Here is a 25,851-nt window from a genome sequence, read left to right as displayed (position 1 = left end):
TATATATATAGTAATTATTAAATAGTAATTGCATTTTTTGCAGAATAGCTGTGTTTTCAGCTGGTTCTTGAATGTTGAGATGATTTCATCAGATCTTGTGAAGGTTGGAAGTTCATTCCAACACAGAGGAATGGAGCAAGTGAATTACAATGAAATTGAATTTTTGTCTCTTTTGCGATGAGACCACCAGGCATCAATCATTCATTGACCACGGAGAGCAAGTGGAGACATACAGTGGTGGCAAAAAATATTGGCACCCTTGGTAAATGAGCAAAGCAGGCTGTGAAAAATCTGTCTTTATTGTTTATCCTTCTGATCTTTCATTCAAAATATTCACAAAAATATATTCTCAAATGGATATCAAAAACTGCAAACACAACACAAGTTTTATTAAAAAACGAATATTTTTTGGCACCCTTTTATGCAATACATTGTGAAACCTCCCTTTGCCAAGATAACAGCTCTGAGTCTTGTCTTATAATGCATAATGAGGTTGGAGAACACATGGCAAGGGATCTAAGAACATTCCTCCATACAGAATCTCTCCATAGCCTTCAAATTCAGGTCCACATGGTGGACTCTCCTCTTCAGGTCACCCCACAATGTTTCTATGGGGTTCAGGTCAGGAGACTGGGATGGCCATAGCAGAACCTTGATTTTGTGGTCAGTGAACCATTTTTGTGTTGATTTTGATGTTTGCTTTGGATCAATGTCCTGCTGGAAGATCCAACCAGGACCCATTGTAAGCTTTCTTGCAGAGGCAGCCAGGTTTTGATTTTCTATCCATGATGCCATGTATCCAAACAAGATGTCCAGAACCACTGGCATAAAAACAGCCCCACAATATTAAAGATCCAGCACCATATTTAACTGTGGCCATGAGGTACTTTTCCATATGTCTACTCTCTCTGTGTGTGCCAAACCCGTATCTGGTTTTTTCTGCCAAAAAGCTCTATGTTTGTTTTATCTGACCATAGAAACTGGTAATATTTGAAGTTCCAGTAGTGTCTGGCAAACTGAAGATGCTTGAATTTGTTGTTGGATTAGAGCAGATGCTTTTTTCTTGAAACCCTCCCAAACAACTTATAATAATGTAGGTGATGTCTGATTGTAGTTTTGGAGACTTTCTGACCCCAAGGCCCAAATAATTTTTGAGGTCTCCAGCTGTGATCATTGGAGAATTATTGGCCACTCGAACAATCCTCCTCACTGTGCTTGGAGACAATATAGACACACGTCCTCTTCCAGGTCTATTCTTAACAAATCCAGTAGATTTGGACTTCTTAATTATTGCCCTGATGGTGTAAATGGGTATTTTCAATGCTTTAGCTAGTTTCTTATAGCCATTTTCCATTTTGTGAAGCTCAACAACCTTTTGCCACATATCAAAACTATATTCTTTAGTCTAACCCACTGTGATTGATGATTAAGGGAATTTGGCCAGTGTGTTACCTCATATTTATACCCTTGTGAAACAGGAAGTCATGGCTGAACAATTTCATGTAGGTAGTCTCCCAGGTTCTCTAAAAAAAAATATATATATGAATGGGAATATATTTCAGATATATTTTACTCATAAGAATTTCTAGGGGTGCCAATAATTGTGCAACACATATATTTGACAAATATATTTGTTTTTTGATAAAACTTGTGTTGTGTTTGCAATTGTTTGATATCCATTAGAGGATATATTTTTATGCTTTTTATTTGTTTGTTTGTTTCACAAAGGTGTATCATTTAGGATACATCAGATCTATTCAATATTTCATGTGATTATCCAGTAAATAGCTGTCATATACACTCACCTAAAGGATTATTAGGAACACCTGTTCAATTTCTCATTAATGCAATTATCTAATCAACCAATCACATGGCAGTTGCTTCAATGCATTTAGGGGTGTGGTCCTGGTCAAGACAATCTCCTGAACTCCAAACTGAATGTCAGAATGGGAAAGAAAGGTGATTTAAGCAATTTTGAGCGTGGCATGGTTGTTGGTGCCAGATGGGCCGGTCTGAGTATTTCACAATCTGCTCAGTTACTGGGATTTTCACGCACAACCATTCTAGGGTTTACAAAGAATGGTGTGAAAAGGGAAAAACATCCAGTATGCGGCAGTCCTGTGGGCGAAAATGCCTTGTTGATGCTAGAGGTCAGAGGAGAATGAGCCGACTGATTCAAGCTGATAGAAGAGCAACTTTGCCTGAAATAACCACTCGTTACAACCGAGGTATGCAGCAAAGCATTTGTGAAGCTACAACACGCACAACCTTGAGGCGGATGGGCTACAACAGCAGAATACCCCACCGGGTACCACTCATCTCCACTACAAATAGGAAAAAGAGGCTAAAATTTGCAAGAGCTCACCAAAATTGGACAGTTGAAGACTGGAAAAATGTTGCCTGGTCTGATGAGTCTCGATTTCTGTTGAGACATTCAGATGCTAGAGTCAGAATTTGGCATAAAAAGAATGAGAACATGGATCCATCATGCCTTGTTACCACTGTGCAGGCTGGTGGTGGTGGTGTAATGGTGTGGGGGATGTTTTCTTGGCACACATTAAGGCCCCTTATTGCCAATTGGGCATCGTTTAAATGCCACGGCCTATCTGAGCATTGTTTCTGACCATGTCCATCCCTTTATGGCCACTTCCAGCAGGATAATGCACCATGTCACAAAGCTTGAATCATGTCAAATTGGTTTCTTGAACATGACAATGAGTTCACTGTACTAAAATGGCCCCCACAGTCACCAGATCTCAACCCAATAGAGCATCTTTGGGATGTGGTGGAACGGGAGCTTCGTGCCCTGGATGTGCATCCCAAATCAACTGCAAGATGCTACCCTATCAATATGGGCCAACATTTCTAAAGAATGCTTTCAGCACCTTGTTGAATCAATGCCACGTAGAATTAAGACAGTTCTGAAGGCGAAAGGGGGTCAAACACAGTATTAGTATGGTGTTCCTAATAATCCTTTAGGTGAGTGTATATTTTTATGCATCATACAGTATGTCATTTTGAGAAAAAACTGTCTATCAAACAAACAAAGCATGTGCTGATCTGTCAGTATCATGTAATGATTGTGTTTATGAGCTCTGATGTCATTGTTGGGTGCTGTGCAGTTAATTAATTGGAACAATTCAATGGCTTAAACTGTATTGAGTGGCACTGTATTGATTGTTTATTTAGAAAGTCATCATGATGCTCTGGTTGTTGTGAATTCTCAGCATCCCTCCTGGATTACTGCTACACTCTCTGCATCACTACTGCCACCAATATGACTTATCCAGCAGGTCATATTTGTAAATGTCTATCTGGTGCACATTCACTTTAATATTGAGTGTGTATCTTCATTGCCATACTGGCTATGAGAATATAAACAGATACCACAATGACTCAACAGTTGTTTCTATTAGATAGTATGAAATGTGTTAAGAAATATCACAATACTAATCCCCTTCTGCTTAGAAATAAATGAGAAAAATGTGTTTTAAAATAATTAAATAAGGGCACCACTGTTTGACTTTTCATCTATACATTTATCTTAGGAAAAGAGATGTGAATGTTTCTGTAACCTGCACTATATTATTGCATATTAGCACCAATCTGTCATTCTGTCAATCCATCATTATGTGTGAGAGTCTAAGAATGTACTAGAGTTCATTGGCTTAATTAACTAAATCAAGTGCTTTAATATAAATTAGTCACTTTTAACTATGCAAGTCATTTTCATCCTTTGTCCCAGTAGGCAAACTGACAAGAGGCACAAGGGCTAAAAGTACCACCTCCTTCGTTGAAGTGAACACTCTCATCCTTCATATGCTAAGCTCAATTAGTCTGGTCAACCTTTGCACGTCCCTTCTTGATCTTGGATCATTTTGGTCAGTGCCAGCTATCACAAGGAATGCTCAATATCAGGGAGACCGGGGATATTTTTCACACAGGTAAGTTGTCACAAAGGCTATACCTCAGTAACTATTACGTTTTCAATCAAAAGTCTTGGAAAAAAAAACAACATACAAATATTTGTCTGTTTGGGTTTCAACATCTAGTTCAAAATACTCATTAAATTCTATCCTCCAATATCAGGTTGTGGCAAGTTGTCTGTAAAGTGTCAATGGAACGCGAGAACTGGCTTGTCAATATAAATAATAGTTTAATATAAAACTTAAACAAAAGACAAACACACACATGACGGACATGTCCGTAAACTATCTCTCGCACGATCCTCTGCAGTCGACCTTTATCCCTCACGGAGGCTTGATTAGCCTAATACGGGACCGGGTATGTAGGATCACGACCCGGCCCCACCCTCCGCCCTGCCACATTCCTCCCTTGTTCTCTCAGGCTGAGGAGCCCCCAGCATGACGTACACCCCCCCCCCCCTTTCCCTGGGTTACTTCCTGTAACAGTGTAGTACCCCCCCAAAAAAGAGAGGAAAAGGCCAATGCAGAGCAGCAGTGAGAGAGAGAGGAGAGAGAGATGGAAAAAAAAACCTCTTACTCGCCAGTTCTCTGATACGCCTTAGCTTGTTTTATTTTAATAAAATAAAAGAAAATGACTGAAAGACAAATCAAGCAGTGTGTGTTCCCTTGTTTACACTCTATGGCTGAGAGGGACACACACCAGTTTTGTTTTGTATGTTTGGGGGAAGACCATGCAGCTCTTGCGTTGGGGCGGGGCGGGTGCTCAGTCAAAATGCTTCGCACTCATCTTGCTTACTTCCGAGAGTCAGCGCCCACACTTCCATTGTGGGGCTCTCATATGGATTTGGCTGAGGAGCGAGAGACGGGTCCGTCCCTCTCTCTCCCCAGATCTAGCTTGTGCTTCCCATGATCCTGAAGCACGCTTTGGCGCCTCTTCGGTTCATGAGGTGGACCATGAATCTCTTGAGTCTGCGGATTTCGAGTTACCCACCACCGAGCATTCCGGGCATGATAATAAATCATCTGAGGAATTACTCGAGGTGATTACTTGTGCAGTGGCCAGGCTTCAATTAGACTGGCCACGTGAACAAGAGACCCCCAAATGCTCCAATTTGGGGGAGAGATTTCTGTCTGGTGGTCAAGGGAAGGGAACGCCTCATCAGTCCCTTCCTTTCTTTGATGACCTCCATGACGAGCTCTCTCATTCTTGGAGGAAACCTTATACTTCCCGTGTCTTCGTGCCCTCGACGTGTATATATTCGACTATCATGGGTGCTGAGGCATGGGGGTATTCGGTGATGCCGCCAGTTGAAGCGACACTTGCGGGTTATCGCTCGCCTGGCTCGGCATCATCATTAAAAAGACCCACTCTCCCCACAAAGCCGTGCAGGACCACCTCCACTCTTGTGGGGAAGGCTTATCAGGCAGCAGGTCAGGCTGGTGCTACCCTGCACACTATGGCAGTTTTGCAGGTGTACCAGGCTGATCTGCTGAAGGACCTGAGTGCTGGCACCACGGTCGACGAGGAGGCTTTCTCCGAGCTTAGTCGAGCCACGGATCTGTCTCTCTGCACGACCAAGCAGATGGCCCATGCCATTGGCAGGTCTATGTCTGCTTTTGTCAGCATGGAGAGACACTTATGGCTCAACCATAACAAGGACAAAGTTTTCCTTCTCGATGCCCCGGTTTTGCCTTCTGGTTTATTTGGTAACACTATGAATGTAGTTACCACCAGGTTCCAGGAGGTGAAAAATCATGAGGAAGCCTTCGGGCAATTCCTTCCTCGCCGCACTCAGGGGGAGGGGCCGTCGGCCACCCTGCCCCGGTCCTTCTAGAAGGGAGGCTCAGAAACAAAGCGTGGCGAGTCGTGCTCTCCCTCGTAGAGACTGGGGACCGGCTCGTCGACCTCAGCAGCCCCCAAAGCAAGACCTCAGGGCAGTCATTTCTAAGAGGAAAGAACCCTGACGGTCTTGCGAAAAGCCTTGTGGGGGTAGCCCCACTCAGGATGGGGCATGTGTACCATCCACTTCGACCCTCCCGATACCCCCACGAAACCTCTCCATTCCCGCCACCTCTGGTGTTTCGGGAGTTAGAGGCTTCCAGCAAAATGTTGGGTGTACCGTTGCTTCCTGCCTTAGTCCAGGACAAGGAACACTCGACATCCCCTCAACAGGAAGTGTCAAAATTAATACCCATCTCAGAAAACCTGGCAGCGTGGAAACTTCTGCCAGGTATTTCTATGTGGGTCCTAAGAACAGTAGAAAAAGGCTACAGAATTCAATTAGTTTGCCGTCCTCCACGTTTCAACGGCATGGTTTTTCCACTACTGTGGAAAGAACTGCAAAATCTCTTGGTCAAAGGGGCCATAGAACATGTTCCCCTTCCAGAGAAAGAGTTAGGTTATTACAGCAGATTCTTCCTGGTTCCCAAGAAGGGTAGGGTGTTGTATCCGATCTTAGATCTTTGAGGCTTGAATCGCTCAGTCAAGGCGTTCAAGTTCAAGATGCTAACTATCAAGATGGTCATGTCCCAAATCCAACATCACGATTGGTTGGTCACGATCGATCTCATGGACGCATATTTTCATATAGAAATTCTGCCACAGCACAGGAAGTTCCTGAGGTTTGCTTTCGGGGGCGAAGCCTTCCAATATCGGGTTCTTCCATTCAGCCTAGCCCTATCACCCCACACATTCATGAAATGCATGGATGCAGAACTGGCTCCTTTGGGACTCCAGGGCATCCACATTCTGAATTACATAGACGACTGGCTGATACTAGCACAGTCTCAAGAACTGGCAGTTCAGCACAGGGATATCGTCTTAGCTCATCTGGTTTCTCTGGGTCTGAGACTCAACGTCAAAAAGAGCGTTCTCTCTCTCCCACACAGGGAATTACCTATCTGGGCATTGTATGGAATCCGATCACGATGCGGGCACAATTGTCTCCCGCTCAAATCGTGTCCATTCAGAACACCCTGAGCAAAGTCAGGCTAGGCCAAGGTTGCAGTGTTCGTCAGTATCAACAAATACTAGGTCTCATGGCATCTGCGTACTCAGTGATCCCTTTGGGCCTTCTGCACATGAGACCATTTCAGTTGTGGCTAAAAGCCAGGGGATTTCATCCAAGGGCCAGTCCTCTAAGGCTAATAAGGGTTACGTGCCGTGCGCTTCGTTCCCTTTCTATGTGGTTCAGACCCCGGTTCCTTACTTTGGGTCCTACTCTAGGTGCGTCTTGCCGTCGCAAGTTGCTAACGACAGACACCTCCCTGACGGGCTGGGGAGTGGTCTTAAGTGGTCGTCCAGCTCAAGGGGAATGGGAGGGTCATCAGCTCGATTGGCACATCAACTGCCTCGAGTTGATGGCTGTATTTCTGGCCCTTAAATATTTCCTCCAGCATTTCAGAGGCTGCCATATCCTGGTGCGGGTGGACAACACAGCAGCAGTCTCTTACATAAATCTACGTTCACACCAGCTGAACACTCTGACATGTCAGATTCTCCTTTGGGCCCAGGGCAAGCTCCTGTCAGTCAGGGCAGTTTATATCCCTGGATGCCTGAATGTGGGAGCAGATTTACTCTCCAGACAGAAAATACAGACAGGGGAGTGGAAACTCCACCCCGAGGTAGTGGAACAAATCTGGGTGAGATTTTACAGGGCAGAAGTGGACCTCTTAACAGAAAGCGCAATGTCCCCTTTACTTCTCTCTGAGTCACCCACCCCCCGGTTCTTGACTTGATGGCGCATACATGGCCCAGAATGCGCCTGTATGCATTTACATTTACATTTATGCATTTGGCAGATGCTTTTATCCAAAGCGACTTACAGTGCACTTATTACAGGGACAATCCCCCCGGAGCAACCTGGAGTTAAGTGCCTTGCTCAAGGGCCCAACAGTGGCATCTTGGTGGTGCTGGGGCTTGAACCCCCAACCTTCTGGTCAGTAACCCTGAGCCTCAACCACTGAGCCACCACTGCCCCAATGCATTTCCCATGGTTTCTCTGCTCCCGGGAGTCTTGGCCAGAGTTCGCCAGCAAGGGTCCTGCCTCTTACTGATAGCGCAGCGCTGGCCGAACAGGGTTCTTGAAGATAATGTCTCTCCTCGACGGCACGCCTTGTGCGATTCCGGACAGGAGGGACCTTCTGTCTTAGGTGCAGGGGACAATATTTCATCCCCAGCCAGAGCTGTGGAACCTTCATGTTTGGCCCCTGAAGGGTACCAACTGAGCGACACTATACACCAATAAATGGGGTGTCTTTGAAAGATGGTGCAGTGCACATAATGCAGATCCAGTTACCTGCCAGATTGCTTCAGTTCTGGACTTTCTGCAGGAAAAATTGTCAGCAGGCACATGCCCCACCACTCTCAGGGTTTACGTGGCTGCTCTATCGGCTTGCCACGCCTTGATTGATGGGGTGTCGTTGGGGAGACATCCTCTGCTTACTCGCTTCGTATGTGGAGCCATGCGACTGAGACCTCCTGCTAGGACCAGGATCCCCTCATGGGACTTAGCAATAGTCCTTGAGGGTCTGGTTGAGACCCCCTTCGAACCTCTAGAGTCAGCATCTGATAAATTTCTGACTCTAGAGATGGTTTTTCTTATGGTAATTACTTGGGGATCTACAGGCTCTGTCTGTCTTGCCAGCCTGCTTAGTTTTTTCCCCATGGAATGGCTAAAGCAATTTTGCACCCTCATCCTGACTACCTGCCTAAGGTTCCTTTCTCGACTGTACATCTGGTCACTCTCAAAGCCTTCTGCTCCCCGCCATTTACAACGCCGGAGCAGGAAAGACTTCACAGACTTTGTCCAGTCTGTGCCCTTCAGACGTATGTCCACCGCACAAGCCAGTGGCATAAATCAGGGCAACTACTCTTTGCCATGGGGGCCACAACAGGGGGGCGGCCGCCACCAAGCAGACTATGTTGCATTGGGTGAGGGACGCTATTGCCCTGGCCTACGAGGCGTGTGGTCAAGCTTCACCAGTAGGTATCAGGGCTCACTCTACCGGAGGGCTCGTCTTCTATAAAGCCTTGGCTAGAGGTGTCCCTCTTCAGCGGCAGGCTGATCCTCTCCGCACACATTCATAAGATTTTATAGTCATACTACTCCGGGCTCTGATGACCTTGAGTCAACATCACAAGCTCATGTCTGAGACCTCTCGCGCTCTTGTGAGCAAAACTACACAACCGTAAAGGGTCTGGACATCCACATTCGGTGGCGTGGGTATTCTCGTTCCCAAAGCGCTAAGTCAGCGCTGCATCAAAGTGTAGCTTTTTGACAGGGAACATCTCGGGTTACTTAACTGTAACCCCTTTTCTCTGATAAAAGCAGAATGAGATGCTGCGCTTCATTGCCGCACTGTGATGCCCCCGGACCGCTCTTCAGACAAAATACCTGGCGATGCACCTGTGACGTATCTATTTATAGTCCTGCTACAGGTGCATCCAATGATGTCACCAGCAGAGGCTATAAATTCTAGTCAATTTAATTGACATGTTTCACTGACAGTCATGTGACCTTACTGTTTCATAATTTGTTTATTATTCTTGTTTTAGTAATGTTGCAGTCAATGTAAGTGATGTCTAGTCAAGACTGTGGCATCTTCAAGTCAAGTCTAGTCTTTGTTTATTTCTTGCTTTTGTTTTGTAATTGTTATAAATACACTCTACTTGGTTTAACTTAATCATCATCTTTGTCTGCCTGTCAGCATGCTGCAATTATATTATTGGTTGGGTTAAGACATTAGGGTAAGATTTGGTGTTAAAAAATATAAACATGCAGTTTAATGTTATTTACGTTTCATTATACGTTTCACTAATATATGTATATTGTTTATACAGTTGAAGTCAGAATTTACATACACTTAGGTTAAAGTCATTAAAATTAATTTTTTTAACCACTCCACAGATTTCATATTAGCAAACTATAGTTTTGGCAATTCGTTTAGGACATCTACTTTGTGCATGACACAAGACATTTTTTCAACAAATGTTTAAAGACAGAATGATTCACTTTTCCAGTGTGACAGAAATGTACATACACAAGGTTAACTGAGAAAATTCAAGAAAAATATGTCAAGCCTTTAGGCAATTAGCCAATTAGCTTCTGACAGGATAATTGGCTAATTGGAGTCAATTGGGTGTGTACCTGTAGATGTGTTTTAAGGCCTACCTTCAAATTCAGTGCATCTTTGCTTGACATCATGGGGAAATCAAAAGAAATTAGCAAAGAAAAAATAAAAAAAATTGTGGACCTCCACAAGTCTGCATCATCCTTGGGAGCAATTTTCAAATACCTGAAAGTACCACGTTCATCTGTACAAACAATAGTATGCAAGTATAAACACCATGGGACCATGCAGCATCATACAGCTCAGGAAGGAGACACATTCTGTCACATTCCTAGAGATGAAAGTAGTTTGGTGCAAAAAATGCAAATCAATCCCAGAACAACTGCAAAGGACCTTGTGATGATGCTGGATGAAACAGGTAGACAAGTATCTATATCCACAGTAAAACAAGTCCTATATCGAACAAAACCAGATAGGCTGCTCTGCAAGAAAGAAGCCACTGCTCCAAATTTGCCATAAAAAAGCCAGACTACAGTTTGAAAGAGCACACGGGGACAAAGAATGTCCTCTGGTCTGATGAAATAAACCTTCTGGCCATAATGACCGTCATTATGTTTGGAGAAAAAAGTGTGAGGCTTGCCAGACGAATTCTTGCAACACCATCCCAACCGTGAAGCATGGGGGTGGCTATCATGTTGTGGGGGTGCTTTGCTGCATGAGTGACTGGTGCACTTCACAAAATAGATGGCATCATGAGGAAGTAAAATTATGTGGATATATTGAAGCAACATCTCAAGACATCAGCCAGGAAGATTGCCGCAAATGGGTCTTCCAAATGGACAATGACCCTAAGCATACCTCCAAAGTTGTGGCAAAATGGATTAAGGACAACAAACTCAAGGTATTGGAGATACCATCACAAAGCCCTGACCTCAATCTGCCTGGAAAAGCATGTGTGAGCAAGGAGGCCTACAAACTTGACTCAGTTCTGTCTGGAGGAATGGGCCAAAATTCCAGCAACTCATTGTGAATAGCTTGTGAAAGGCTACCCAAAATGTTTGACCCAAGTTAAACAATAACTTGGGTCAAACGTTTGAATGGCAATGCTACCAAATACTAACAAACTGTATGTACACTTCTGACCTACTGGGAATGTGATAAAAGCTGAAATTAATAATTATCTCTACTATTATTCTGACATTTCACATTCTTAAAATAAGATAGTGATCCTTACTGACCTAAGACAGAAAATGTTTTCTACGGTTAAATGTTTAAACTAATTGTGAAAAACTGAGATTAAATGTATTTGTCTAATGTGTATGTTAACTTCTGACTTCAACTGTAGGTGGTTAGGTTTAGGTTAGGGAATCTAAAATATCAATATGACAGAAAAATGTAAACTCATAATGTAGGTGTAATGAAATAGTGTGGTTAAACATGCACAATAAATCCGAAGATTGCCAAGCTTGTGACAGAATCGTACAAATTGAGGTAAAAACAGCCTGACAATGACATATTGATGATGCAGGTAAAAAGTTGCTACAGCGATGTATTCATCATGACACTGACCTGGCCTTGCCTGTGGTAAAAATGACTGTGATGAATGGCCTCTTTTGGCTTATTGTTTTAATCACATACTGCTTAGGATGGATAGTATGCACACTGGGACACACTAATATTCTGTATAGCATTGAATGATTTGCGCCTTGCTGCTCTAGTGAAGTCTGTTTTTATTTAGTAAAATTGGACTTTAAAGGCAAGTGTCAAAATAAGTAAAGTTTATCATAATCAAGGCTGGTAATCAAGGCTGTCTGTTTTTATTATTATACTCTTAACTGGGTTGATTTAATTAGAGGGAATTACTTTTTCAAGCACTGCCAGCTGGTATTTGATTTATATATATATATATATAAAAAAATATTTTGGCTGGTTCTCTAAGAATCCAATGTCAGTTTCCAACAATGGAAGAAACCAGTGAGCTGGAAAGTGTTTTAATGTTGCTGTAAAGCACAGTGATTCACAGTGAAACTGGGGATCCAAACTATCATGCACTGATGACAAGTAGAGAAACGTTTTCAACCAATTTCTAAACAAATGTGGATTATGATCTGCTAATTGATAGAGAATGAATTGGAGCTCCCTAGACAATGTTAGAAACATTAAGACATCATTAGTTTCAGTTTCTTTCTGTTTCAGGCTGTATTGTTGACTTATGTCTTTAAACAGATGTTGTATATTATTCCTCACATGCTTAGAATTATGGCTATAAGGCTATGTTCTGAATCAAACCCCTTCTAAACTACTTCTAATCTGTGAAGTATATAAGCTACTGCCTAATATAAGATTGGGGGTAATTGTATCACATACAATTTTTCAAAAATGTAAATTTTGAGAATTATTCAGCACATACTCAGTAAAGTTCTCTATCTGCCTGAGAAAATGATAATTGTTTCAATTTGACAAACTTTCAACAACAAAATTATTTTGAGATTTAAAAGTGATTTATTGAAGTATTTGCTTTTCTATCTGAAGTTTTGAATCAGTTGAAGGAGTAACAACAGCAGCTGACGTCACTGGACGCTGCAGGAGTGTTTGTGTTTGTAGCCTGCTAGTTTTCTTTTTAGCATCGCTTATATATCTGTTTTCAGCCTTTAATCCTTAACATCTGCCATTTATAAGCGCATCCGGATTTCCTTCGCAGTATTCTCTTATCACGATTCAACTGCGCGTATATTCCACCTGCATCCGCTTTCTATTTTTATCACGATTAAACTGTATGCATTTTTCAGCGTTTTTCTCCTCTGTGTTACAGATTATTGCATCGAACTCGAAGCACCGCTTATCAAGAACAACCAACAACAATAAACAATTGCATGAGGGATTCACATCAATCTCAAACCCTCACCGCTCACGAACAACAACAAAACATTTGCAGAAAGTCATGGCATCCGCTCATGTTATTTCTTTCTCCCTTGCATGTCACATGTTTACAATAGCCTCTTCCATCAGCAGTGAGGGATTCACATGTGATAAATGTAAGGAATTAGTCAGGCTGACGGAGAAGGTTAATGAGTTAGAGACTCGCATCCGAACGCTAGTGGAGGTCAGTGAGAAAGAGAAGCCGGTATATACTGTTTTGAATGGGAGTAGAACAGAGAACAACACACACACTTTGGTTCTAGCTGTAGAGTCCCTGCAGCAGGGAATTTGGGTGATGTCGTGACGGCATACTCGCTCAGCAAAGAGCCACCTCTCTCCCATTCCTGTTAGTATGTTTCGCTGTGTACTGTACTAAGTGTATATGGTTGAACGACAATCAAAAAACACAATGACTGACTTCAAACCCCATTCAAATGAAGAAGTAATCACGTGTATATAAACAATCACGAGCATGATAAGGAGGTTGCATTTTTATCCCTAACATCGCATTTTGTCTTCACTAATGCTTAGGGTTAAATGTGGGTTTTGGTTGGGGGTAGATTAAATAAGTATTTCTCTTCACTGTTTTACACCCTGTTCATCTGAAAACAGTTCTTTTTTACAACCGGCTTCTGGCAAACTCTCCTGGATATAAATAGATGTCACACTTGTTTATCTACTCTGAAACTTTTATTGCTTTAGCCTCAGGAGGCAGTGTTTTCAAATGCGGTCAACATATACCGATTTTGGCAAAAGAAAAATCAGCACACACTTGCTGAATTTGATGTGAGATCTGGCTGCTTCAAGCGGTAGGAAGCACAGTGGCTCGGTGGTCATTCATACAAGTGAATTTGTGCTGGATCTTTGAGTGACACAACTGTCACAGTGCATCACAGGACATTTCACACTTTGAAGTTTGTACTAATTCGCTTACAGCATGACGACATGGAAAGGAAAAATAAATGCAGTTAAAAGTTAAATATAATTTCACACTTGTTCACCAATTATCTCCACTGAATGATAATTAGATATGATACATTAATACTTTGACTGAAATTAGGTTTGTCCAATAAAATTACCCATACTTATTTTTTATTTGTTTGTTTGATTTTCTAAGCCTAACTTTGTGCTTATTAAAGCAATTTAGGTTATCTAGTGAAGATCATTATTGTTGTATGTAGGCATGCAGTCACGTTTGCTAGGAAGTTCAACCTGCCACAGGCGCTGCTGATACAGTTCTACTCAGCAGTCATTGAGTCTGTTCTCTGCACTTCAAGAACTATACACTTCCAGAGTGCGGAAAACGGCTGTAAAAATCACTCTAGACCCCACTCACCAAGTCCACTACCTTTTTGAACTGTTGCCTTCTGACCGACACTTCAGAACTCTGAGCACCAGAACCATCAGCACAGGAACAGTTTTTTTTTTCCCCCTCAGGCTATTCAACTCATGAACAGTAAAAATTGCCCCATTGAGAATATTTATAAGCAATATACAGCTTAGTCTTTTTATATGTATCCAACACATATACCTCTTCTGCCATTACATTCCCTTGCACTGTATGTAACAGTTTTGTATTTAGATTTGCACTATGTGTGTGTCTCTGTGTGTATTTATATTTATGTGTGTATGTACAGTATGCATGTGTGTATGCATATGTGTCTCTCTCTCTCTCTCTCTATATATATAGTCTTATTGTGTATTCTATATATACACACACACACTTTATTTTCCAATATCTATACTATCTTTTATTCAATCAAAAAAAATGTGAAAGCACACATGGCAATAAAGTTCATTCTGAATCTGATTCAGTCAGCCTCTTGTTAATTATATAAAAATGTGTATATTTGTAAAGTCCATGTACTCCCTATGCTTTACCCAAATATTAATTAATAAAGCAGCATAATGTGATTCTAGACTTTGTATAGAGCATGTGTTGGGCATATGCTCAGCTTGGGTACACCAGAGGGAAAAACAAACACTTTACAGTAAGGTTCCATTTGTTAACATTAGATAATGAATTAGGTTAAATGAACCAAAATGAACAATATTTTTTATTACAGCATATATTAACCTTTATTAATGTTTGTTAATAAAAATAAAATTGTTCACTGTAAGTTTGTTACTTCCAATTGCATTTACTCCTGTTATCATATACAACCTTTGGTTTTAAAAATGTATTACTATATGTTGAAATGAACATAAACAAAGATTACAAAATTCTGTAAAAAATATTGTTCATTGTTAGTTCATGTTAACAAATAGAAACTTACTGTAAAGTGTTACCAATTTCTATTGCATAAGGTGAGGATTTGTCCAGTTCACATCATCACCTAGGCCTAAATAAATTGGACACCTAAACACAGTATAAGGATCTGTAAACTATACACCAATCAGCCACAACGTTAAAACCACTTGCCTAATTTTGTGTAGGTCCCCCTCCTGCCGCCAAAACAGCACTAACCCGCATCTCAGAATAACATTGAGATATTATTCTCCTCAACACAATTGTACAGAGCAGTTATCTGAGTTACTGTAGACTTTGTCAGTTCAAACCAGTCTGGTCATTCTCTGTTGACCTCTCTCATCAACAAGTGTTTCCGTCCACAGAACTGCCGCTCACTGGATGCTTTTTTGTTTTTGGCACCATTCTGAGTAAATTCTAGAAACTGTTGTGTGTGAAAATCCCAGAAATACTCAAACCAGCCCATATGGCACAAACATTCATCCATGCAATTATCTAATCAGCCAATGGTGTGCAACGCATAAAATAAGCAGATACAGGTCAGGAGCTTCAGTTAAATATTCACATCAACCATCAGAATGGGGAACAAAATGTGATCTCAGTGATTTTGTCTGTGGTATGATTGTTGGTTCCAGATAGTCCAGAGTTGTCGTGGTGTTTCCTTACCTTTCTATCATAACCAGCAGCAAAATTGTGCTTCAATAGTTGGATTTCCCCTCTTGCATAAAACTCGCATGGGTCTATGGGTATAGTTTATAGTGTATGTGCTTTTCCCACTGTACTCCCACAAATGTTTTGTTGACTTGCTGTTGGGCTCCATCCAATGTTATGTGGTCTGTTCCACGCACAAGCACGCTCTCAAAAAACATTAAAAAAATTAATAAAAAGCTTATGTGTTTACATGGCCACATAAGCAGCTTTCTCCGGGAGAAATGTAGGCGTTAAACTGCTTTCACGTAATCCATTAAAAAGCATAAATAAATCAACGTTCTCTTTTACATGATGTTTCCGAATGCTGCTTTCTGTAAAAACCCGGGAAATGTTTTTATTCTTACATGCATGTAAATATGGTCCCTTTAAAAGCATCTGCTAAATCTAAATGGAAAACTCGTTTTTTATGGCAAGTACCAGAGGTAAGTGTCAGGGCAATGCCCTGACGCCCAATACCATACAAGACATTACCATTTACACTTAATTTTAACAGATGCTTTTTATCTGAAGCAACTTACAAATGAGGAATACAAGCAAGTCCTGCTACACTAAAGTTTGACATTTGAGGAAAATGGGGGACAGTAGCAAAAGAGTGGAATAAGATATTCACTAAAATAGTTCCAAAAAACAGCCTCAAGTCATGAACACTATGTGTCCATGGCAACATGTTTACAAAACAAAATAACATGCTGCATTACTAATTTTGCTCCAGTTTCCCAGTGAAAAGTCCAGCGAGGGGCGCCAAAATTGAGTGAAATGATGTCGTAATCAGACAAGGTTAAGTTGTATGATAGGAGTTTTTTGTAGTAAATGTAGCTCCCTAACCTAAACTCAACCAAGTGTCCTTAAAGCATATGAGAGGCAAACAAAACAGACATCCTTAACCAACACCTAAACCTAACCGATAGTGACCACGTAATTTTGTATTGCATCTATGACACTTTCATCTAACGTGTCAGCTTGCGTGCTAGGCTGGGCTCGAACCTCTGTCTTTCAAGTCCAAAGTCACCTGAGCTAACACGCAAGCTAATCACATCAGAATAAGTGTGTAAATGTAGGTGGGTCTATAATACAAGTGTTAAAATGTATGATGGTTAAGTAAAAGTATTTTGATATCATAACATACAGTAGCGAGTAATATATTGAAAAGGGTTTATAAAAGTCATAATCAATCGTGATTTGTGTGAAAAATGTATAAAACCAACAGTTGTTGTAGCACAAAATTTCAGCATGAAACTGGAGCAAAATGTTGAACTCAGCACTTTAAACTCAGTTTGAATGCCAACTAAATTTTAGCACTCTATGAGATTAGGTTGTAGGATTGAGTCAACCGCTCACAGAAGAGCTGCTTTGGTAGAGTTGAGAAGGTTGTTCCACCAATGCGGAAAGTGGTTTAGGGAAAGCCGTGGTTGTGAGCACTGGTAGCAACTATGGAACGACCTTGGTGTCCTTGTCCTCCTTTTCCAGACAGCTGGGAGCATAGTCATGGGAGCGGATGATGCCACAGGCATAGGCACTGGCTCGTTGGCCTAGACAGGTTTGGAGCAAGGAGCCATTGCAGGCTTGGACGAGGGAGCAGAAGATGCAGGTTTTGGCCTGGGGTTCCCGCCATAATCCACTGTGTAAAGGGATCCGCAAAGTTCCAGAGCCTTCTCCACATATTCGCAGAGTGTCCAGTGAGGATCAGCTGGAGGCATCAGTTCCTTCAGTGCACTATTCAGACCAGTCCGGAAGAAAACCACCAGAGAGTGGTCTGGATAGTGCACTAAACTAGCTCAAAATACTCACAGATGTGATCCTCAACTGGATGGTCCCCTTGCTTCAGAAGCAGTATTCAGATTTTTGGTCAGTCTTTCTGTGATGAGGCAGATGAGGAATGAGGATCTAAACTAAATTTTTTATAAAATAAAGATGAACATGGTAAAACAGAATAAAAGAAAACCAAACATAGGGTACCAGGCAGAGAACATGACAACACATGTGAAGACTGACAAAGAAACCAGGGCTTAAATACATATGGGCAAACAAGGGAACGAGGAACACCTGGGGAAAACAATCAGGGGAAAACCAATCATGAAAGAAAACTACAAAGGACTACAAAACTAACTGGAATCAGGAACAGGGAACTAAACAAGAATTTCTAAATAAATGTCTAAGCACAAAAACATGGAATACGTGACAGTTTGGATTATGCTGTGCAGAGTACAACAATTTGCATGTGTGTGGAATATCAGTCCATTATTTTATTTTTTTCATTCCAGTCTATTATTGTTGTTGAAGCAATTTTAGATTAACCTGCCTCTTTTTAAATATCCAATAGATTTAAGTTTACATCACATCTGTGATCCTTCCCTCCAAAATTGCACTCTGTTAGAGTATATACTGCTTTTGATGAAGGACATACTTCTAGGCCAGCAAAAATGTTCTTTAGGTAAAAAATAATGTTCTTTAGGTATGTAGGTAAGTTGTATGAATACATTCCTGACATCCACCAATGAGCCAAAACATAATGTGGACCCAAGATGGCGCCAAGTATGGCTGCTGCGTTGCGAGCTCCGACACAACACTGCAGATTTTTGTTGTTTTGTTTACAGTTTTTTGTCTTATTGCATCTGACAAACACTTTTGGACATTGGTTCTGCAATTACATAATGAAAACAGGACTTCAAATTCCTCAATGCTGACCCCCTGTTTACAAACATGCCAGCGGAGCCCTTTGTCTTGGCTGCCCGGCCACAGAAATCCAAAAGGAAAAGGGGAAAAAAAGAGTAAGACGTCGCGTAAAGCAATCAATTTTCACCCAGTATTCTGTTCAATCTCTGGACAACAAGATGGGAGTTGAGAGTGCGGAGCTCTTTCCAATGAGAGACCAGGGACTGCTGCATTATCTGTCTTACAGAAACTTTGATTTCTGAAGAGATTCCAGACTCCGCCATCGAACCCGCGGGGTTCTCCATGCACCGAGCAGAAAGAGCGAAAGTCCTCTCAGGTAAAACAGAGGTGGAAGTGTATGTTTTATGATCAACAAATCCTGGTGTGATCAGAGGAATGTACATTTTATCAAGTCTTTCTGCTCTCCTGATCTGGAATTTCTCATGCTTCTATGTCAACCATTCTGGCCACCGAGGGAATTCACAGTGGTCATTATCACTGCTGTGAACATTCCCCCACAAATCGACACAGAACGGGCTCTGATGAAGACATCGAGGTTTACGCTGATAGCGTAACGTGTTTCATCAGGAAGTGCATAGAGGATGTTGTTCCAACCAAAACAATACAGATCTACCCCATCCAGAAATCATGGGTTAACAGCGATGTTCGCGTGGCACTTAATTCCGGGAACGCGGAGGAGGGTAAACAAGACAGTTATGCACTCCGCAAAACTATCAGCGCAGCTAAACACCTGTACAGGCACAAGATTGAAGGACAGTTCAACACCACTGACTCTAGAAGAATGTGGCAGGGAATTAATATCATCACGGACTACAAAGGGAATAAAAACTCCGCTTTGAACACTGCTGCCTCTCTCCCGGATGAGCTAAATACCTTTTATGCTCGTTTCGAGGGAAACAACACCGCCCTCGCGGAGAGAGCACTCGCGGCCGACGCAACAGAGGTCAGTTCACTCTTCGTCTCTGTTGCAGATGTAACCCGATCCTTCTGACGGGTGAACATCCGTAAAGCCACGGGTCCAGATGGCATTCTGGGCCGCGTAATCAGAACGTGCGCGAACCAACTGGCTGGTGTTTTTACAGAAATTTCCAACATGTCCCTCTCCTTATCTGTAGTCCCCACATGCTTCAAAACGTCAACCATTGTGCCTGCACCAAAGCAAGCCAAAATCACTTGCTTAAATGACTGCCGTCCTGTTGCTCTGACCCCATCATCAGCAAATGCTTTGAGAGGTTAATCAGAGATTACATCTGCTCTGTGCAGCCCACCTCACTGGACCATTGCAGTTTGCCTACCACAACAACCGCTCCACTGATGATGCCATTGCATCTACACTACACACTGCTCTCTCCCACCTGGAAAAAAGGAACAAATATGTGAGAATGCTGTTTGTAGACTACAGCTCAGCATTTAACAACATAGTGCCTTCCAAGCTTGATGAGAAACTCCGGAATCTGAGCTTAAACAGCTCGCTATGCTGCTGGATCCTGGACTTCCTGTCAGGCAGACGTCAGGTGTTTAGAATGGGCAGCAACATCTCCTCATCACTGACCCTCAACACTGGAGCCCGGCAGGGCTGTGTTCTCAGCCCACTCGTGTATTCCCTGTACACACATGACTGTGTGGCAACACATAGCTCCAATGCCATCATTAAGTTTGCTGATGATACGATGGTGGTAGGTCTGATCACTGACAATGATGAAACAGCCTACAGAGTGGAGGTGCACACTCTGACACGCTGGTGTCAGGAGCACAACCTCTCCCTCTAAGTCAGTCAGACCAAGGATCTTGTAGTGGACTTCAGGAGGAAAGACAGAGAACACAGCCCCATCACCATTAATGGAGCACCGGTGGAGAGAGTCAGCAGCTTCAAGTTCCTCTGTGTCCACATCACTGAGGAACACACATGGTCCGTCCACACTGAGGCCGTTGTGAAGAAGGCTCACCAGTGCCTCTTCTTCCTGAGACAGCTGAGGAAGTTTGGAATGAACCACCACATCCTCACACCACATCCTCACACCAGCACTGTAGAGAGCATCCTGACTGGCTGCATCACTGCCTGTTACGGCAATAGCACCGCCCATAACCGCAAAGCCCTGCAAAGGGTGGTGCGAACTGCTAGACACACCATCGGAGGTGAGCTTCACTCCCTCCAGGACATATATACCAGGCGGTGTGTGAAAAAAGCTCGGAGAATCATCAGAGACTCCAGCCACCCGAGCCATGGTCTGTTCTCACTGCTACCATCAGGCAGACGGTATCGCTGCATCAGGACCCGCACCAGCCAACTACATGACAGCTTCTTCCCCCAAGCAATCAGACTTTTGAACACTTGATCGCTCACGATCAGTATATCAGCACTGCACTTTATTAATCTCACACTGGACTGTCATCAATTATATAAATTATATTCTCTTGCAATACAACCTACTGTATATTTTTTATACACGTTATATACTTTTTTATTGTACGTGTAGTCCATATTGTGTGTATTGTTTACTGTACATTGTATACTATTATTGTGTTGTGTAATTATGTGTACATTAGATATGTAAATTCTGTTGTGTAAATCTGTTGTTTATAGTAAATTGGTATATGTCTCATCACTGTCATGACTGCTATGTTGCTCGGAACTGCACACAAGACTTTCACCCACTGTTGCACTTGTGCATATGGCTGTGTGACAATAAAGTGATTTGATTTGATAAAGACCACTTACTGGTGAACCAAATAACATTTAAATATACATTTGGTCATTTAGCAGATGCTTTTATCCAAAGCGACTTACAAATGAGGAACATAGCAAGCAATTTGTCATACAAAGTTTAACAACATCTACAGTAATGTCCTGCTAAGCTCTCAAGGTCTATATACATATTTGTGTACAGTAAGTGCAAGTTAAGTTCAATAGTAAGTGCAATTAGTGTTGATTGGTTAAGTGCTTGTGGAACAGATGTGTTTTCAGCTGGTTCTTAAATGTTGAGATTGTATCAGCAGATTGTGTGAAGGTTGGAAGCTCATTCCACCCCGGTATAATGGTCATGCGAGGCCCCCGGAGCACCACATTCCTGGAGGCACCCCTCCCTCAACATAAGCACCAGCATGGGACAGAATTTTAAGCGAATCTAGAAATTCCATGACCGCTGCATTTTTGTGATGCATTTACTGGAGTTATTGCATCATGTGGCACTCATTGAGCAGCACCGCAGAATGCACATTTAGAGCAGCTCTTGAAGAGCGAGTGAAGATTGACCGCATCTGAAGCACCACAAAATGTGTGATGCCTGTGGATGTTCACGTCAAACTCACACAGAAATATAAGCGCTTTAATTTAACGTTTGCATAATGGCAAATGCTCTTCTTCATGGGTTCATACAGTGCAAAGGCAAGCAGTCTGGAGGAGATTTCTGCTTCCTATATTTTAGTGGAGATGACAGAATGAAGAAATGTCTAGGTTACTGTCGTAACCCCCATTCCCTTATGGAGGGAATGAGATGTTGTGTCGGTGAAGTGACACTAGGCTTCTCTCTTGAGAGCCTCAGTTGCCTCTGAGTTTTGAGAAAAGGCCAATGAGAATTGGCAAATAGAATTTGCATGTCCCTCCACCTGACTTACGGGTACAAAAGGAGGGAATCGTGCATCTGTTTAGTCAAGTTTTGTACTAAGGAGCCGAGAATAAGGTTTGGCAGTTACAGTGGTTGGTACAGTGTTGTGGCAAGAGGGACACAATGTCTCATTTCCTCCATCAGGGAATGGGGGTTACGACAGTAACCTAGACATTCCCCTTCTGTCACTTACTCGACGTTGTGTCAGTGAAGTCGGTGAAGTGACACTAGGGGTCCCTATCCAATAACGCCACAACACTGAACCGTGTCATGTAAACTGCTGATGCGGGTGCAAGCAAGCTGTAGGGAGGCCATAGGAACCTCAGGCACATAGCCCAGTCTGGGTTTTAGGGTGACGTGAGCATCTGCCGGACCTGGCTCCAGGCAATTGTCGCTGACAGAGCACGCTTCATCAGGCGTGGGTTGGTCCTGGCCAGCCAGCGTGATGGGTTGGAAAGCGAAAGCCACAGGTCCAAGTACCGGGCGAGGGGCACTGAGGGGATGATCACATTTGACGTACCTGGTGGGGCTTTACAGCGGTGGGGAGCAGGTAGTGTTGCGTCGGGAGGCAGAGTCACGTCCCGGGGCGCCTGTGCTGAGAAAATACTCAAAGAACTTACCTACCTCCGCGTACCCGGCAGGGGGCAGGTTGGAGAGGGAGGAAGAGGTCCTGTGGAGACGTCCTCTGGACTCGTCAGAACCGGCCGGTCGAGGGTCTGCGCGTGATACAGTTGCTGGTGTAGAGGTGAGAGGTCTGCGTCCAAGATGCCACTTATTCTTTGACTTTGTCTGTTTGGTGCAGGGCCTCCATGAGAACGGCATGTGTGTGCACCGGCAAGGTGACCCAAGGAATGAGGAAATTACTCTTTTAATGAAAATGTGGGTACCGCAGCACGAGAGGGGTGCGGCAAAGAAAAAGATGGAAACCAAGGATTCTCCACCCAACCCTCTACCGGGGAATGTAGTGGTCTGTCTAGCAGCTCCAGGCGAGCATTTCATTCCACGGATCGTCCACCTCAGGATGATTTGGGAGCCTTGTGGGCCCTCGACAAGTGTCCGAGTGCCTGCGCTGTTACCTTTGTGGCCCGGAGGGTGAGGTCAGCTGCTGAGAGCAGCTCCTGCTGCACGTCGGGATCAGGACAACCCAAATGCAGATCTTTTAGCGCCTTGGCATGGTGAACTTGCAGGAGGACCATGGCATGCAGGGTGGAGGCGGCCTGTGCAGTGGCACCGTAGGCTTCGTCGTGCACTTCCGGGAAGAAGGGGACCCGAGGAACCAATCATCTAGCCGTGAGGCTTGAGGGGAGGACGGGGCTTCCAGTCCAGCCCCACAATCACAGCTGCCCAGGCAAGCATGTCGGCCATCTGAACGTCGGCCTCAAACTTGGCGGGCCAACCTGAAGGTGGCAGCCCAGTCGAGTTGTCGGCGTCAGACGCCGCGATGCTCTCCGAAAAGACACATCTTTAAAAAGACGTTCAATGCCAAATGTGTTACTCATTTAGAGAATATTATACTCTTTTAGAGGATTTATGCTCTTTTAGAAGCGCTGTCAAAGTGCCCAGGGGCTTAGACTGCATGACCGTGCAGAGAAGAGAAAGCCGCTGGTAACGAGCCATAAGGTCCAACAGCAAAAGCTCTGTAGAGGTGAGTGGAACAGGCATAAACACCAGCTTGCTGGACACACAACCGCTCGGCTCCGAAGAAAAAATCAGACTAAACAGATGCACGATTCCCTCCTTTTATACCCGTATGTCTGGGGCAGGGTCATACAAATTCTGTTTGCCAATTCTCATTGCAACAGTGTGAATGTAGGCTTATAGCTGAACAAGGCCTAATACAAACAAATCATTCAATATTTGCGTGACAATGAATGAATCGTCAACCAAATTTCATACTCGTGACACCTCTACTGGGATAACTCAAAATAAAAACAATAACAATTAAGTACATATGTAAATTAACTACAGCACAATCAGCAAAAAATTTCAAAAACTGATTTTAGCATACTACTGTCCTACTGTCAAATGTAAATTACATTTGTAAATAATTGCCCCTTTGATATACTGTAATAAATGGGCCTCATCGTTTGTGATCCATTAATTATATTAACTAGATATTTTACTCTGTGTCATACATGTAAGTGCAGATATGCTAAACTACATAAATGTTGTATATGATAATATTATATTATATTTTTTTATTAGGGCCTCTGATTATGAATCCAGGAAGAGATGGCTGTCATACATTCAAGCACTTTTTTCTATTTCTATTAATTTTGCATTTGTCAGCCTCAGCCTGAGGCCCCCAAGGCCCTGGTAGCCTGGCATTCATAATACATCATTGATTCCACCGCAGTGGAACAGAGAAAGTGAACAATCATGAAATAAACTTTGAGCCTCTTTGTGATGGGACCACCAGGCACCGCTTGTTCATAGACCACAGAGAGTGAGTTGGAGCATAGACCTGGAGAAGTGAATTGAAGTAAGAGGGTGCGTGTCCATTGGCTGTCCTGAAGGCCAGAGTCAAAGCCTTGAATTTGATACAGGCAGCTACAGGTAGCCAGTGAAATGAAATCAAGTGTGGGGTGACGTGAGACCTTTGTAACTAATTTGTAACTAATTGAAGACCAGATGTGCTGCTGCATTCTGGACCATCTCCAGTGGCTTATTTGTGTTAGTTGGGAGACCAGCCACCAAAGCATTACAGTAGTCCAGTTTTGAAATAACCAGAACTTGGACCAGGAGCTGTGCAGAATATTCAGACAGACAAAGTCTGTTTTTCTTGATGTTGTACAGCACGAATCTGCAAGACCGGGAGGTTGATGAGATGTGTGCAGTGAAATTAAGCTGGTCATCTACCACAACTCCCAGGTACCAAGATGAATAGTGATCAACAGATGGGTTGGCTGGGATCACAAGGAGTTTTGTCTTGGCAAGGTAGAGCTGAAGGTGGCGATTTTTCATCCAGGCCGAAATGTCCGAGAGGCAGGCAGAAATACAAGCTGAGACAGTAGGGTCATAAGGCTGGAACGACAGGTAGAGCTGTGTGTCATCTGGGTAGCAGTGGTAGGAAAAGCCATATGCGTTCATTTATTGAAAATGTTAATATTTATTTCATTAAACATTTTAAAACTACTTTGCTACAATGGCTGTTAGGATGAATACAAAACTTGATTTAAAACAACTTTTATGTTATTTTTGTCAAATAAACAATCATCAAGGTATGATTTGAATATCGTAAAAAGCCTGAAAAATATTGAGAAACGTTTTTGAGCCATATCACCCCACCCCAGGGGCCCCAGGTAGGACCGTTGATTGAGGCCTCTGAAATCATAACCCCGTCCCTGCTTAAAATGATCTCACTGTCTGTTGTTTTTTATAGTGAAACTCTTGCAAGAAAAGATTATGAGGTGGGGGGATAATTTTGGGGGTAACAAACACTGACAGGGGGACCACACATAATGTTTGCTTAGGGCCCCCAAAAGTCTAGGACAGGCACAGTATAGACTTGGTGCATTAATATAGAATTCAACCAAAGTGCGGTCACAGATGTGCATATTTTTAAGCTATTTTAACAGCTTCAGTCATCAGATGGTAAAATTGATGCAGAAATAATAAGAAGGGTAAACACATGTTCTTATGAATCTTTCTATTAAACACAGCAGTTCTGGGTCACCTGAAATTTGACCCTGTTTAG

General features: G+C 42.8%; 1 protein-coding gene across 1 annotated transcript in view; it reads right to left on the bottom strand.

Annotated features, from left to right (window-relative positions):
* The window catches only part of LOC127659530 (X-linked interleukin-1 receptor accessory protein-like 2), a 564,853-nt gene that overhangs the window by 181,922 nt on the left and 357,080 nt on the right, over positions 1–25,851 (bottom strand). The gene's annotated exons all lie outside the window — the stretch shown is intronic.

The sequence above is a fragment of the Xyrauchen texanus genome, chromosome 19 (assembly GCF_025860055.1).
Source record: "Xyrauchen texanus isolate HMW12.3.18 chromosome 19, RBS_HiC_50CHRs, whole genome shotgun sequence".
Lineage (NCBI taxonomy): Eukaryota > Metazoa > Chordata > Actinopteri > Cypriniformes > Catostomidae > Xyrauchen > Xyrauchen texanus.
The sequence above is the reverse complement of the archived record's forward strand: the minus strand, read 5'-3'. Positions and strand labels throughout refer to the sequence as shown.